Source organism: Theropithecus gelada, chromosome 11 (genome assembly GCF_003255815.1).
Source record: "Theropithecus gelada isolate Dixy chromosome 11, Tgel_1.0, whole genome shotgun sequence".
Taxonomy (NCBI): domain Eukaryota; kingdom Metazoa; phylum Chordata; class Mammalia; order Primates; family Cercopithecidae; genus Theropithecus; species Theropithecus gelada.
In genome coordinates this window covers 114,522,512-114,537,511 of record NC_037679.1, presented here as the reverse complement: position 1 = coordinate 114,537,511, position 15,000 = coordinate 114,522,512, and the positions used below count along the sequence as shown (strand labels likewise).

Here is a 15,000-nt window from a genome sequence, read left to right as displayed (position 1 = left end):
CAAGACAGCATTGAGGAAATACTGCAAGAATAATTAGCAGTGTCTTTAGCAGGCGAATAAGGTGAATAATTCCCTACTTGGGGCCCCTTCAGCTAATCAAGTTAACATGGTCTGAGCTACCAAAAGAGTGCGAGGGTCAGCAGCCATTCAGTGTCATGAGGCTGGCACGCTTCCCTTCCATGTGTTTGCTGTCTATAGCTGATATCTATCATTAAGCTAAAGTCAAATGATCCACAGCCCATGATGAGAGAGTGACTGTTGCACAATTCTACCTGCATTCTCCCAGGTGGGTTTTGCAGATCATTAACCACATAAGATTCCCTGAGATGGAAAAAAGCTTCTCTGATCAAACAAATATAGCAAATGTTCTATCCTGCATTCCTTCTGTAAAAATTTACAATGTTCTTTCATTCGAGGTTTTGTCAAGTCCTGCGGTAACTAAACCATTAACTGCTTAACTAGCATTTCCCAAACTTGTTTTACCAATGAGTAAAGAAGACAAGAATCCTAATCTGAGAAAGGAGAAGAGGATGACCATTTAGAGACACATTGCAAAGGAAAACGGTCAAAACTTGGTGAATGATTTAATGAATGGATGAGAGAGAGAGATATTGAAGATGACTTCAATAGTTCTAATGCTGATGACCAGAAAAGGGAGAGAAATACACATTAAGACAAATGACTTCCAAATTCTAAAAAAATTATTTTGTTTCAATTACACTCATTAGGCATCATTAATACGTTCCATGTGCTAAATTAGGCACTAAGAACAATGAATAAGAAAGAGACTAATCTTGTATCTGCACAAGTTAGACTAAATGGACCACTATGAGAACTAGTCTGATGCATGCAGAGGAATGCCATAATTCAGGAGCACTAATATTTTACTGGGATTAAGTACTCCATTTGAGAATATGGAAAGCATTGTTCAGGGAAGCATTCCAAACAGTAACATCTAAGCTGAGACCTATGGGGGCAGAGCATTTTGGTCAGGTGATGAGACATATTGTTCAGATACAAAAGCAAGGCAGACAGATCAGATGAAGAGCCAGAGAGTCAGGGTTAAACTATGCAACAAAGAGAAATGCGGTTAAGTGTGAGCTTCCCACACAAGATGAAAGGGTGAAACACAGTTAAATAAACAACAGTGTGTCAAGTACAACTGCAACCACGTTATAGGCATGGATATTTCTAAATGAATATAAAATCTGACTCTTTCCAAAAGAAGTCCAAGACATTCATCTCACACATGAAAAGATTCTTTTAGATGCTGGGGTGCCATGTAATGTGGCAGAATTAAAGGAAAGGAAATAAATCACCTTTTGCTTTGGGATCCTTCTCATATTCAAAAAGGTTACTGGGACGGGCACGGTGGCTCACACCTGTAATCCTAGCACTTTGGGAGGCTGAGATGGGCGGATCATGAGGTCAGGAGATAGAGACCATCCTGGCTAACCAGGATGGTGAAACCCTGTCTCTACTAAAAATACAAAAAAACATTAGCCAGGCGCGGTGGCAGGTTCCTGTAGTCCCAGCTACTAGGGAGGCTGAGGCAGGAGAATGGCATGAACCCTGGAGGCGGAGCTTGCAGTGAGCTGAGATCCTGCCACTGCACTCCAGCCTGGGCAACAGAGCCAGACTCCATCTCAAAAAAAAAAAAAAAAAAAAAAAATGGTCACTGGTCCTTTCCCCCACAAAAAAATTAAAAACTGTAAGTGAATGAGGCTGGGTGTACTTGCTCATGCCTGTAATCCCAGCGCTTTGGGAGGCTGAGGCAAGCAGATTACTTGCGACCTGGAAGGCCAAGGTGGGTGGATCACTTGAGGCCAGGAGTTTGAAACCAGCCTGGCCAAGATGGAGAAAGCCTGTCTCTACTAAAAATACAAACATTAGCCGGGCGTGGTGGTGCACACCTGTAATCCCATCTACTTGGGAGGCTGAGGCAGGAGATTCACTTGAACCCGGGAGGCAGAGGTTGCAGTGAGCTGAGATGGCACCGCTGCACTCCAGCCTGGGAGACAGAGCAAGACTACACCTCGAGAAAAATAAACATAAAAAATAAAAGACCACTGAATAACTGAATAGTTAGGAAAACTCTTAATACACTGAGGTCTGAAACATTCTTTGTTTGGAAGTTTGAACCAGATTCTTAAATACCTGACACTTTACTATGACTTCTGTCTTCCACAGCCTTTTGTAAGTGATCAAGGCATATTTCCAAATACTAGAATTTTTGCTGACATATCTGAAGGGATTAAAAGGTAACTACTAGATTTAAACAGTGAGCTTTGTAAAATTGACTGCAAGCAACTTTGTGCAGGTAACTGATCTTTTTCACTTGTTCACCTTCACACTGTGATTCAGCTGAAGTTAGAAACTGTTTCTTGCCTTCAACACGTTCTCAGACCAAGTCAGAAGGAAGAGTTCTTGTATATCCAAGTAAACTCAATTTTTGTTTGGCACCCATTTGCTCTTACCCTATTCTTTGAATACCTACTGAGACCTGACAAGCTCAACATTCTGACATGCATCTTCATTTGTTATAAAAACACATTACTCATCAAAATATAAGCACATTCTCATACAGCATATTTGATATACCAGGGTGCAGCCAAATTCTAGGTGACTCTTGGTTTAAGACAACTTGAACGACTCCTTCTAACACCTTTAGCCAATTCTGCATTTGGATAGCATTCTCTCAAATGTTAAAATAACATGTAAAGGAGCATTGTCTATTTCAGGCATCAAACTTGTTCATCTTTTATAATATTCCACGAATCTGTTTTTCACTTTTCTCAAATAAAAGACAGCTTCAAACTGAAGGAGTTTTCTATTTTAAATACAATTATTAAAGTATATTGGTGTCCAGTGGGCTCAACAGAAATATGTGAAAATTTATTTTTACCTAATTGGCTAACAGGTTCAAGAATATGGCACTGTCTCCTTCACAACCTCTTTGAAATTAGAATCCCAAAAGTCAGGGGAAGGGCTAATTCACACCTGTGACCTATGGGCCCTTGGATGACAGGGACTAGGTCTCATTCACTGCTGTGTCCCCAGTGTTTAGCATAAACCTCACAATTTTGGGAAACTAGACAACTCTAGTAAGCACTCAATATATAATTATTGAATAAGTAAACAAACTAATGCAAAGCATCAAGCTCAACAAAATAAAGCATAATAAACAGCAATGTTGGGCTGCAATGCATTCTGGGAAAGGAGCAGCACCAAATCCAAGATGGCAGCCAGCAGAAGGCTGATGAAGGAGCTTGAAGAAATACACAAATGTGGAATGAAAAACTTCCATAACTTCCAGGTGGATGGAGTTAATTTATTGACTTGGCAAGAGCTTATTGTTCCTGACAACCCTCCATATAAGGGGGCCTTCAGAATCGAAATCAACATTACAGCAGAGTACCCATTCAAACCACTGAAGATCACACTTAAAGATCTGTCACCCAAACGTCCACTAAAAGGGGCAGGTCTGTCTGTCAGTAATTAGTGCTGAAAACTGGAAGCCAGCAACTAAAACTGACCGAGTAATCCAGTCCTTCATAACACTGGTGAATGACCCCCAGCCTAAGCATCCACTTCGAGCTGACCTAGCTGAATAATACTCTAAGGACTGTAAAAATTTCTGTAAGAATGCGGAAGTTCACAGAGAAATATGGGGAAAAGCAACCGGTGGACTAAAATCTGCCATGATTGGTTCCAGTAAGTGTGAGCAGAGACCCCGTGCAGTGCATTCAGACACCCCACATAGCAGGATTCTGTGGAAACTGACACGTGCCACCGCCTACTGCGTTGGCAGTTACTAACTTTCTACAGTTTTCTTAATCAAAAGTGTTCTAGGCAACCTGTAAATAAAGGATTAAAAATTTAAGATGTTCTAAAAAATAAATAAAAATAAAAAATAAATGGCAATGTCTGTAAATGAAACAAACTCTGGTTGGAAAAACAAAAATGTGGTGTTTAAATATTTTGCTGTATTTTGCCTCATAAAATTGTATTTTCTTAAGCAACTATTAAAATGAATTAAGATTTGTCTAACATTTAAAAGAACTGCAATAACACAGATTACTACTTCATCAAAAGGCTGAATCACTAGGAGAAGAAGTGATTCCTCTATATTTCAATCTTCTCTTCCTAGGGGACAATTTGAGAGGGAAATCTTTTCACTATTTAGGTCTGGACTATCCTGTTAGTAAAATACAATGTTGAAATGGCTAAATCACATTGGCTGCTATGCAATACATTTTTTTAGCTACAGCATTGCTTTTATAAAGTAGCTTTTACATACTTAGCAATCCAGCAGGTGATAAACACATATGTTAAGAAGGATTAATGCACTTTAATGGAGGAAGTAGGAAACCAAAATAAATTCCATTTAAAGAGATTAACTGAATCTTTTGTAACAGGACCTCTTTTTAAATGCATGGAAACAGACATTTGTAAACTGTCTTCTTTCAAAATGTAACGTGACAATCCCAACTACTCCGGAGGCTAGGTAGGGAATGGGGATTGCTTGAGCCCAAAAGTTTGACACCAGCCAGGGCAATACAGCAAGACTCCACCTCCAAAAAAAAAAAAAAAAAAAAAAAACGTTTTAAATAAAAACCTTAAATAATGAAATGCAGATTACCCTTTACAAATAAAATTTTTTAGTGAATTTAAGAAACACCAGTATCATCAATATTAGAAATTATGTAGGTAAGTACCTGCATTCATATCCAAATTCATGAAAAGAGAAGGCAACTATTCATGTTTTGAAAACCAAGGCATAATACTAAACTGTCTTAACTCCAAGTTACTTTGGAGTACTTTATTCAGAAAAGTCTGTTAACAAAAGTAACAGACCTACCTCAGAATTTTTGTAGGTTACAATATTGTCCTCTTCACTAATCCACCCCTTGTCCCCGCCGCCCGCCCGAGGCAGAGGTTTGCTCTTGTTGCCCGGACTGTAGTGCATTGGCACTATCTCGGCTCACTGCAACCTCTGCCTCCCAGGTTCAAGTGATTCTCCTGTCTCAGCCTCCTGAGTAGCTGGGATAACAGGCGTCCACCACTACTCCTGGTATTTTTAGTGGAGACAGGGTTTCACCATGTTGCCCAGGCTGGTCTCGAACTCCTGACCCCAGGTGATCCACCCGCCTCAGCCTCCCAAAGTGCTAGGATTACAGGCATGAGTCACCACCTCTTCACTAATTTTATCCCATGTTTTTGTGTGAATGGAATTCACTGTCTACTTTGAAAGGATGATGATCAGTTTCCTAGAATGGACAGCCTTAATATTACTAATGCAGTTTTAATATATGGTTAACGGGTTCCTCGCTGTGACTTCCCATCTCAGTAAATGACAGATCCATCCTTCCAGTCTCTCCGAATACAAACCCATCAGTGTAAGAGAATGTAGGGAAAACCAGTGTTTCTCCTGCTCTCACACATCACTCAACACTTCTGACACCAGATTCTTCAACAGACACCAGCTGAGCATCCTCTAATTCGATTCAATCCTAACACTATCCACCTGGACATAGCATCACCCCTCAGTCCCTCATGACTGCCCCCCTCTTCAGATGCCAATTCCAAATCCCAGGTTGTGACTTGTACTTCGACCAACCAGCTATAAATCAGAGATCCTATAACCCATCTCTTTGGGTTTGATTACTTTTCCACAGCAGCTCACAGAATTCAGAGAAACATTTCATATATATTCACCATTATTAAAAAAATTGCAAAGCATATGAATGAACAGCCAGTTGGAGAGCTGCCTAGGGTGAGGTATAGGAGAAGCGGTGCAGAGCTCCCATGTCCTCCCTGGGGGGGGTGTGCCACCTTCTAGAAACCTCCACATGTTCAGCTATCCAGAATTTCTCTGAACCCTGTCCTTTAGGATTTACATAGAGGATTCAATTCTACAGGTATGACTGATTGCATCACTGGCCATTGGTAATCAATGCAACCTTCAGCCCTGCAGAGACTGAGAGATGGGGTTAAAAGTCCTAACCCCTGATCATGCCTTGGTCTTTCTGGTGAGCAGCCCCCAACCAGAAGTTACAAAGGGGCCTCCAGCCATTCGTCGTCTTATTAGCACACAAAGGATATTCTTATCAAGGGTTTTAGGAGCTGTATGACAGAAAACAGGGATGAAGACCAAATACCTGTTTTACAATATCACAATCAGCAAATTCAACGGGCTCTACTTTTAGAATATCCTCCTACCACCTTCACTGTCATCTCCAAGCCACCGTTATCTCTCACCTGGATGGCTTGCAAGAGAGAGGCTTGTCTCATGCTGCCTCCTTTGCCCATCTACAATCTGTGTTCCAGTTTCTCTTCCCAAGAGCAAGTGAAATGATGCCACTCCTCTGCAATGTCTTTACCAGAATAAAATCCGCGCTCCTCCATATTCCAGCACAGGCTTCCAGGGTGTTTCTCACTGCTGCCTTCAGGACCTCTTATCATAACACTCTTGTCTTTGCTCCACTGATGCGCCCTCACCTGTGAGATTTACGCTTGCTGTTTCTTCTGCTTGGACTGCATTTCCCTCAGCCATCCACATGGTTCTCATTTCCTTGCTTCTTTCAGAGAACTAAGCAATCGCCCCCTTATCAGTTTGTGTCTCTCTGATCCACCTATATAAGATAGCACACATCCCCCGTAACTACCTACATCTAACACTCAGTCTGCTTTTCTTCACAGCATTTATTCCTCCAAATACATTATTAGCTAGTAGCATGAAATTTTAAATGAATAGAAGATCTACCTCTTCTTAACCGGAATTCTAACTGCTTAGGGTAGAGTCTGGCACATAGTAGGCAGAGAACGAATGGTCCCTAAAAAGTACTGACATATCAAGAAGAGAATACGATGATGTAGACCTGGCATCCAGGACACAAACTGCAGTGGTAACAAGAACACCGTCCCCACTACCCACCATGCTTGTTCCCGACCTTCCTCGAATGTGAGATTACCTCTAAGAATTAGCCTTCTTGCTAACTGTTGGCTTAGATACCATGAACTATAGCACATAATGAAGCTGGAGGAAAGCAGAAAAAATAATGTCTTCCCTCACCCCGTCTGAACACAGTCAACACACGATTCCTCACTCAGTAGGCACTCAATAATACATGACTGTCTGAAAGCACGACCATTTTTATTTTACTAGAGAGGAAAGCAGAACGAGACAGATGACATTTTCTCACGACTTGAGCTTATACATTTGGAAGGAAGAAAGCAGTTGTAGTAAGAGAGGCAGGCTCTTCAAATTCTCACAAAACACAAATTCCTAGTTTTGCTTTGGATGGGAAGGGCTTCATTTCAGGCACGTTGGGGGAGAAAGGGCAAAGGGAAAAATGCTCAGACTATGCTATTTTTAAGCTATTTGGTAAGAATGGCTATTTTTCCCTCTGATATTCTTGAACCACCCAAACGTCATGTTTCCATGCACTGCTGTCTGGACGTTATCAAAGGCACGGCTCTGAGGTGAAAGGAAGGAGTCAGTCATATGCTCATCTTCTCACATGCTGCTACCACTGCTGATTTTTTTAAAAGCTTTGTGACCTAGAAAGGAGATGTACGGTATGAATGATGCACGGACTGCAGAGAGCATAGGGCGTCATCAGTCTATTTATACCTCCAGGAAGGAAAAAATGAGTACAGGGCAATGGCTCTATATTCCAAGGACTGAGTATGCAAAGATTATCTGGAAGAAACAATAAACACCACAGTGAGGGCGGCATTTATGTCGTCAGTGAGAAAGAAAACGTGAGGCCATATTCCCGTGTTCCTTGATCGTTCCAAAATTCTGTTGACTTTTAAAGAATTTCAAGTTGATCCCCTGATATTTCCCATGACTGCATAAAGCATCCCAAATCTGAGTTAAAGACACTGCCACCCACATTTTAATACAGCTTCACCTCATATGTGCATATGTATTTACATTTAGCTATAATCGATAGTCATTTGGATATACTATAAGTCCCGAGGGAAAGTTTTTCAGGGGGTTAAGAAAGTATCTGGAAAATCCTTACAGTTACTTATGTTACTTAACTCAAAAAGGGGGAAAATGAGATTTACTCAGATTTGTACAATATGATACAAAAAAAAAAAAAAAAAATTCTCAAGATGTGTAGTTCATTTATTTCCCTTAAGATGTGAAATCTTTCCAGGACAAAGCAGGGGAAAAGCACCCAGGCCCAGCTGCTAACAGTTATTCCTGCATCACTAGAAAATGTAATGCCAGGCTTTACCTCTCAACTTCCATTTGTTTCTAATGTAAGCAGTATAACATGGAGCCTAACAGAAATGATGTTCTGAAACGTACCCATTTTGCTCTTTTGCAACCCATTTGTTTGTGCAATTACTGCCAATTTCACTTGCTTTGGAGTTATTTTACTAGCAGTGGCGATGGGTTTGATGACAGCTGGCCACAGTATGAGGTGTTTTCTAAGGCTTGACATTAGGTATTTCCTAGTGCAAAATTTACTGATCCCACATAGGCTCCAACCTAGAGCTAGGATTCCTTAATGGAACACAAACTGATTTACTTTGAATACACTCAAGCTTCACAGCAAACACTTCCTGTTTCTATTACTGTCCAAGTCTTCTTACCATGTCTGAGGCAGACAATTTAAGACTTGATTCCTCACCCTTTCCCTTCATCTGCTGAAATCCCATTTAGTTTTAATGCACCAGGCATGCACTGGTATTTCATCCTATGCACTCCTTCCACAGCCTGACCTATAAAGGGCTGACACTGAGTCTTGGCTTGTTCAGATCAGAGAGAATTAACACTTTTATTTCTTTAATTTCAAAAGCTTCCAAGGTAACTTTTGAGCTTCTAAATGCCAATCAATTGTTGTCAAGACAATTATATTCTTAAACCAGCTGCTACATATAGGAAACACAGAGACTGACAGAAACTCGATGAATTTAGAATTCAGATAACAGTAAGTTTATCTGATTGACTATGCTTCTCAAAATGTAAATGGATGATACAAATTAACACAAGCAATTCATTTTATTTGGTTTGGGTTTGGTTTTTGAATGGGTTTGTGGGTTTAAGAGGCATTGCCCTTTGTTGTTTATATGTATTCAGTGTCAGAAAGGAAAAGTGAGCAGTGTGAAGTCTTCTTAGATGGAAGATAGGTTTAAAGGTTTAATGCACGGGGAAAACTGATATTCATGATGGACGGGTCAGGAGCTGGAGAGCAGGGATAAAGAAAGCAGAAAAGAAAACTCAGCTACAGGTACTCTGTAAGTGAAACTAACAGGTACTTGATAAATATTGGCTGGTTGATTACACAATGGAGGGGAAAGGAACAGCATGCTGTATCATCTTTAAACACTCCTCTACATGTGCCACACTACTATGAATAGGAAATCATTTTCCCTGTGCTCAATAATTGTAGAGCTCTCTTGTCTCTTAACTTTTTGCTACATAAACCAGCCCTGCAAGGTCCTCCCTCCTTCTTTTCCTTCTCTCATATTGCCACGGGGGAGCTCACCGAAGGAGTCTGCCTTCAAATGGAGATAAACCTAGCACAAACAAAATCAGTTGTGCTTTCAATAGGTTACTGAAGTACAAATATTCGGAGGGAGTTTCAAACAATTTGGCAAATTTTCTGAGAGGCAGAGTGATGATGTTCCATAAGAAAATTTACTAAATGAAAATAAGTAGAATAATACCTATTTCTCTTTTCAAAAAGAAATTTCATTTTCATGGAATTAGGGTTTTTTATGATTTCCATATTTAATCCATAACTTATGCTAATGCCTCTGTTTATAATTTTCAACATAATTACTGTGGGGCAAAAGAAAGCAAAGGGACCTACACAGACATATTTAATGTACACACAGCAAATGAAAATAGTCTTATGCAATTTTTAAAAAGCTAGTCAAAAAAAATGACTAGTCAAATTTTTTGAAGGAAACAGATATTTCTTTTGATTTCCTAATTTTATGTCTGTATCCTAAGTCACACTGACAGTCATCATTCATTCTAAGAAAAAAAAATGAGGTATTACCTAAATAGCTTATGTCAGCATTAATTGTTAAATAAGTACATTTGTAATTCCTCCTGTCACCCATATCCCCTTACATATCTATGCAGATAGTCAAGCTCCTATATCCAAGTTAGGAGTTAGGAATGCAGTGGTATAGTTTATCAATATCCACAGATAGGACAGGGTAAGATTTCCTCTCACTTAACATTTATATTAAATCTCCCTCAAATCAATTTCTATATAATTTCTTGCAAAAAGAAATAAAAACCAGCAGTTAGTGCTGACAAATTAAACTAGGGGCAAATACATACTAAATATATACATTTATATATTTACATTTGTATATTTATATATACATTTATATGTTTTACACCTATACAGGAGCATTTCATTGTAGAATTTTGATTCATTCAAACTCTGTTCACTACCATTGACTGATAAATTATTTATGAAAGATGATCATGACCTCCCTTAAAAAAAAAGGATCCCTCAAAGCATGATATATTTCTAAGAATAATGCAACCTATTTTCTGTGACACTGCTTTGTTCTTCAATACTATCAGTGGATGGACGATATAGTTTTAACACATTTTTGTGCCATGGCCATGAAATGCTCACATTTATTGCTTTAAATCTAAGCATATGCTTCAATATTCAGTGTTTTCAACTGAGATGATGATTTTAAAAGACACAATCTCACATCTTTAGGATTTTTTCAGTTTTCACTTCCAAACTGCAACATTTGACCTGACACTGTTACCAACTACTAGTGAACATAAATTTTCTAAAGAATTGTCTTACAATTTCAGATCTTCAACACACTGCAGTGCTGTTAACTATTTCCATGTGTCTCCCACTTTCAGCCATGTGGTAGCTTCCCTGTCTCCTTGACATTTGGTGAGGCCATGCGGGGTCAGTGAAATGTATGCACAAGTGGAATGCATCACTACCAGCCAGAAGTGCTAAGAACCAGCGTATGACTACCATGTTCTCTCCCTCTCCTAAGTGATTGTGAAAGCACATGTCAAGTGGAGCTTCCTTCAGAGGTAACTATGATAAGCAGAGTCTTCCTTTCAATCTACACAAACAAGAGGGAAATCTTTTTTGTTGTAAGCCATTACAATATTTGTGGTGGTTGTTACTGCAAGATAGCTTAGCCTATCCTAACTAATAGACAAAACAGGTCATGGTTATGGGTCACACACTGGAAATTTGGGGAAAAAATTACATTAGATAATTGTAAAAGTCATTTTAATATAGAATAGATAGTGTCAATGATTGAATTCCATTTTGGTGTAGAACTGCATATCTGGAAACAGATTTTCAAATTTTTATGAAAAAGAGGGTTAATAAGCAGTTCAATATTTCACAATAAATGACAAAAGCAGAGCAGAATAGATGGACCCAGAAATGCAAAACGGTCATCCAGGAGGAGGCACTAACCTCAGGAAAAGCAGAGGAAGACAGCAAGGAGATTTCAGAGAAACGAAAGTAGTTACAAATGAAGCTATAGAGATTGGCAGGGCCTTGTACATCACGGAAAGAACAAGAAATGCATGATATGGGCCCTGGGAGCCCTGTAGGATTGTAAGCACATGTACTATACGATCAGACCTGTAATTCCAAATGGTTTGTCTCGGTAGTTTAAAGGCAGGGTTAAAGAGAAGGATGGGTGAGATGAGACAGAATAATTGGGAGGTACACATTACTCACTCTGCTCAGAAACATCCTATGAGTGACCACAGCTTACAGAATGAAATATCCATCCTTCCCTCTGTTACCAAATACCAACATCAGGGAACAGAGATTGGTGGTCAAGACCCCAGTCCCTGGTTTCCAGTTCATCTGCTTCCACATAATAGTTGTATCATGTTGTATCATTCTTTATCCATGCATTTCTACTTCTTAGGTTTACCATGAAGGTGAAATAATTTATGTAAAATGCTTATTTTGGCAAAGTACCTGGCTCTTAGTGAGAATTAACTTGTCAATCTAATGCATTTTATGACTCATGACATAATTGCACTATTCTTCTTCAATACCATATTTTTTTTTTTTACTCTTCTGCTCCTAATGATGTTGCCTTTGACTATGTCTTTCTCGGGTCTCTCCCTGTTCAAATTCCACTCACCCTTCAGAACCCACACAATGACTATCTTCTCCATGAAGGATCCTACTCAATGACTACTCTACTCCATGAATGCTCCCTTTGCCTCAGGAAATAATCTCTTTCAAGTCTGAACTATAACAGTTTCTAATTGCTTCATGCTACTTAATTATATATTATTTCAGAATTTATTTTTCTCAATTATGTTCTATTTTTCCTTTAACCAGTATTTCTTCTTATGTATCCACTATACTCCCAACAGTACTTTGTGGTAGTGCCTTGAACTTACTGAGCTTCACTGTTGAATAATTCAAGGAATTAGATCCAATCCTAGCATATAATTTCATTATAATTTATTTGTATGATACATAATGTTTTATGCATGTGTCAGAAACAATTTCACAAAACGGGTAGTTTTCTCCCTCCTTGTACTTATAAATAATCAAAGGTGAGATAGGTGAAGTCATTCTAAAATGGCATGGCATATTGATCAGGAATCTCAAAAGACTATATCCATTTCTGATGGAAAAGCTCTAGCTCCAGGAGCAGAAAGGGAAGAAAGCTAAGCTTCCACAGTGAGTTAGATCACATTCTTCATTCCACAGGCATAAAGCTGTCACAAAGTAGATAAGGGTCCTTGTAAACAACCGGCTGTTAACAAATAGTTTTATTTTTCCCCAGACTCCACCACCAAGTAAACCTACTGTTCCTTGATACCCTTTGTCCAGGCTGTAGTAAACAAGTACTCAAGAAGTGTTACATAAGTGATGTGACTTATTGAGAAACAGATTTGTACTTGAAAAGAAATATGAATAGAGTTGCACTTGGCCCTTGTAGTTTGATCATTGTAACGTGAAAAAGATACAGTCTATCCCAGTTCTTTTGGCTTAAGTGAGCAAATAAAATTAAAAGGGACTTGGAGAATAATTTTGCTTACTACTCTGATTTCAACTTTTCTGAAATAGGCTTTAAATATTAATGTCTACTTCACAAACTTTTCACTACACTCAGTCGCAAGCAACTCACAGGATCACGGAGCCATGCCACCAATTTCTTTTTCCTTATACTTACATTAAATTTTAAGTCTTTTGGGGGCCAAAAATCAAATCCTAACTACTCCTCGTAAAACCTGGAGCAGGGCAATATCCTACACACCATCACTTTTTCATACCTCACCACACTGTTAACTCTTTGAAACGTGCCTTGCACAGGTTTCTCTCACACTCATTAGACTCAGAGCTTAATCAGATTTCCTTGGCTCTTACACCATACAATGACTTTTAAATTGTCATCATTTTTATACAGTACCCAAATAAAAACAATCAAAGAATGTACACAGAACAATTATGGATTTTGAACATTGATATCAACTTAGATATTGATATCAAAATATGTAGGGAAATTATCATTTATGTAGAGTTATTTAACCAAAAAATGTTGTCACAAAAGCAAAGCTCTACTAGATAGTGTTAGCTGTCTGTTCCTATTTTTTCCAGACTGACTTATGCAATATCCTGATGTTTAGAACTATTCTGTCATGGAAAATCTGTCTCTAGGGTGGGGCGAGAGGAGGGTGTCCCATTTTCTTTTTAAAGTTATAATAAGAAGCAGACAAACAATATAATAAACTTGTACTTCGCAAACATTTTGCAAACGCATTGCAAGGCTACAAGGTAAAGACAGAAATATGCATGTTAAAATAAAAACTTAGCAGACACCCATGTTGCTCACAGCATGAACAATACATTAAAATCAAAACATTTTGCCTTATAAGCAGTCAGCAATCACCAGTGATCTGAATATTTTTAAGTGCAATAGGTCATACATCAAATGGAGTTTATTTCATTTTCCTCAAATGCTACTGTGGAAATTTAAAGACTATTAAGAAATAATAATTTCCCTTTTCATGAAGATAAAGAATCAATGAGTATAATAAAACTTCATTCAGGTTTTTGCCTTTTCTATGTTGACTACATGATATGTGGATATAAACAGACAAAATTCATACTGAATGTCATAAATCAATGTTAGGAAAAAGTAAATTTAAAGTACCTTTGCAACTGAGTCTTGGTCTCTTCATAAAGTGAACCTTTCTGCTTTTATCCCTTTTCTTGCAAAGCTAAGAAAAGCCCTTTTTAAAAGTCCTATTGTTATTTTCTGGATTATTACAGAAAAATTATATTTTGAAGCTAAAGATTTCATTTTTTTAACATTCAAAACTGACTTAAGGATGGAACATATTGGTCAGGCACAGCGACTCACAACTGTAATCCCAGCACTTTGACAGGCTGAGGCAGGCAGATCACTTGAGATCAGGAGTTTGAGACCAGCCTGGCCAACATGGTGAAACCCCATCTCCACTAAAAATACAAAAACATTAGCCAGGCATGGTGGTACGTGCCTATAGTCCCAGCCACTCGGGAGGCTGAAACAGGAGAATCGCTTTAACCTAGGAGGTGGAGGCAGGAGAATCACTTGAACCTGGGAAGTGGAGGTTGCAGTGAGCCAATATTGTGCCACTGCACTTCAGCCTGGGAGACAAAGCAAGACTCCATCTCACAAAAAAAAAAAAAAAAAAAGAAAAAAAGAAAAAGAAAAAGAAAAAAAGGCAACATCTTAAGTGACAAGAGAATCCAAGAATCATGGGTCTGTCTCAGTGACTGAAAGTCATTACTGGACTAGAAGCAAGGCACATCTCTGAACTTTAGTTGTGTCAGAGGAAACATGCTAACTCACATCATAGTAAGTCCATATCCTGTGTGATAAAGATATTATAACAGAAAGCTAAATCACTCCAACATTTCTACTTTACAGTATGTGCCTGAATGCATACCATATTTGCCTCTACTATATTTTGCACTGCTTTTTAAATGAATAACTTTTGAA

At 38.7% G+C, this 15,000-nt stretch overlaps 1 protein-coding gene and 1 pseudogene across 1 annotated transcript in view; one reads left to right on the top strand and one right to left on the bottom strand.

Annotated features, from left to right (window-relative positions):
• Window positions 1-15,000, bottom strand: part of PDE3A (phosphodiesterase 3A) — a 302,847-nt gene that overhangs the window by 219,790 nt on the left and 68,057 nt on the right. The gene's annotated exons all lie outside the window — the stretch shown is intronic.
• Window positions 3,239-3,693, top strand: LOC112635363 (annotated as a pseudogene).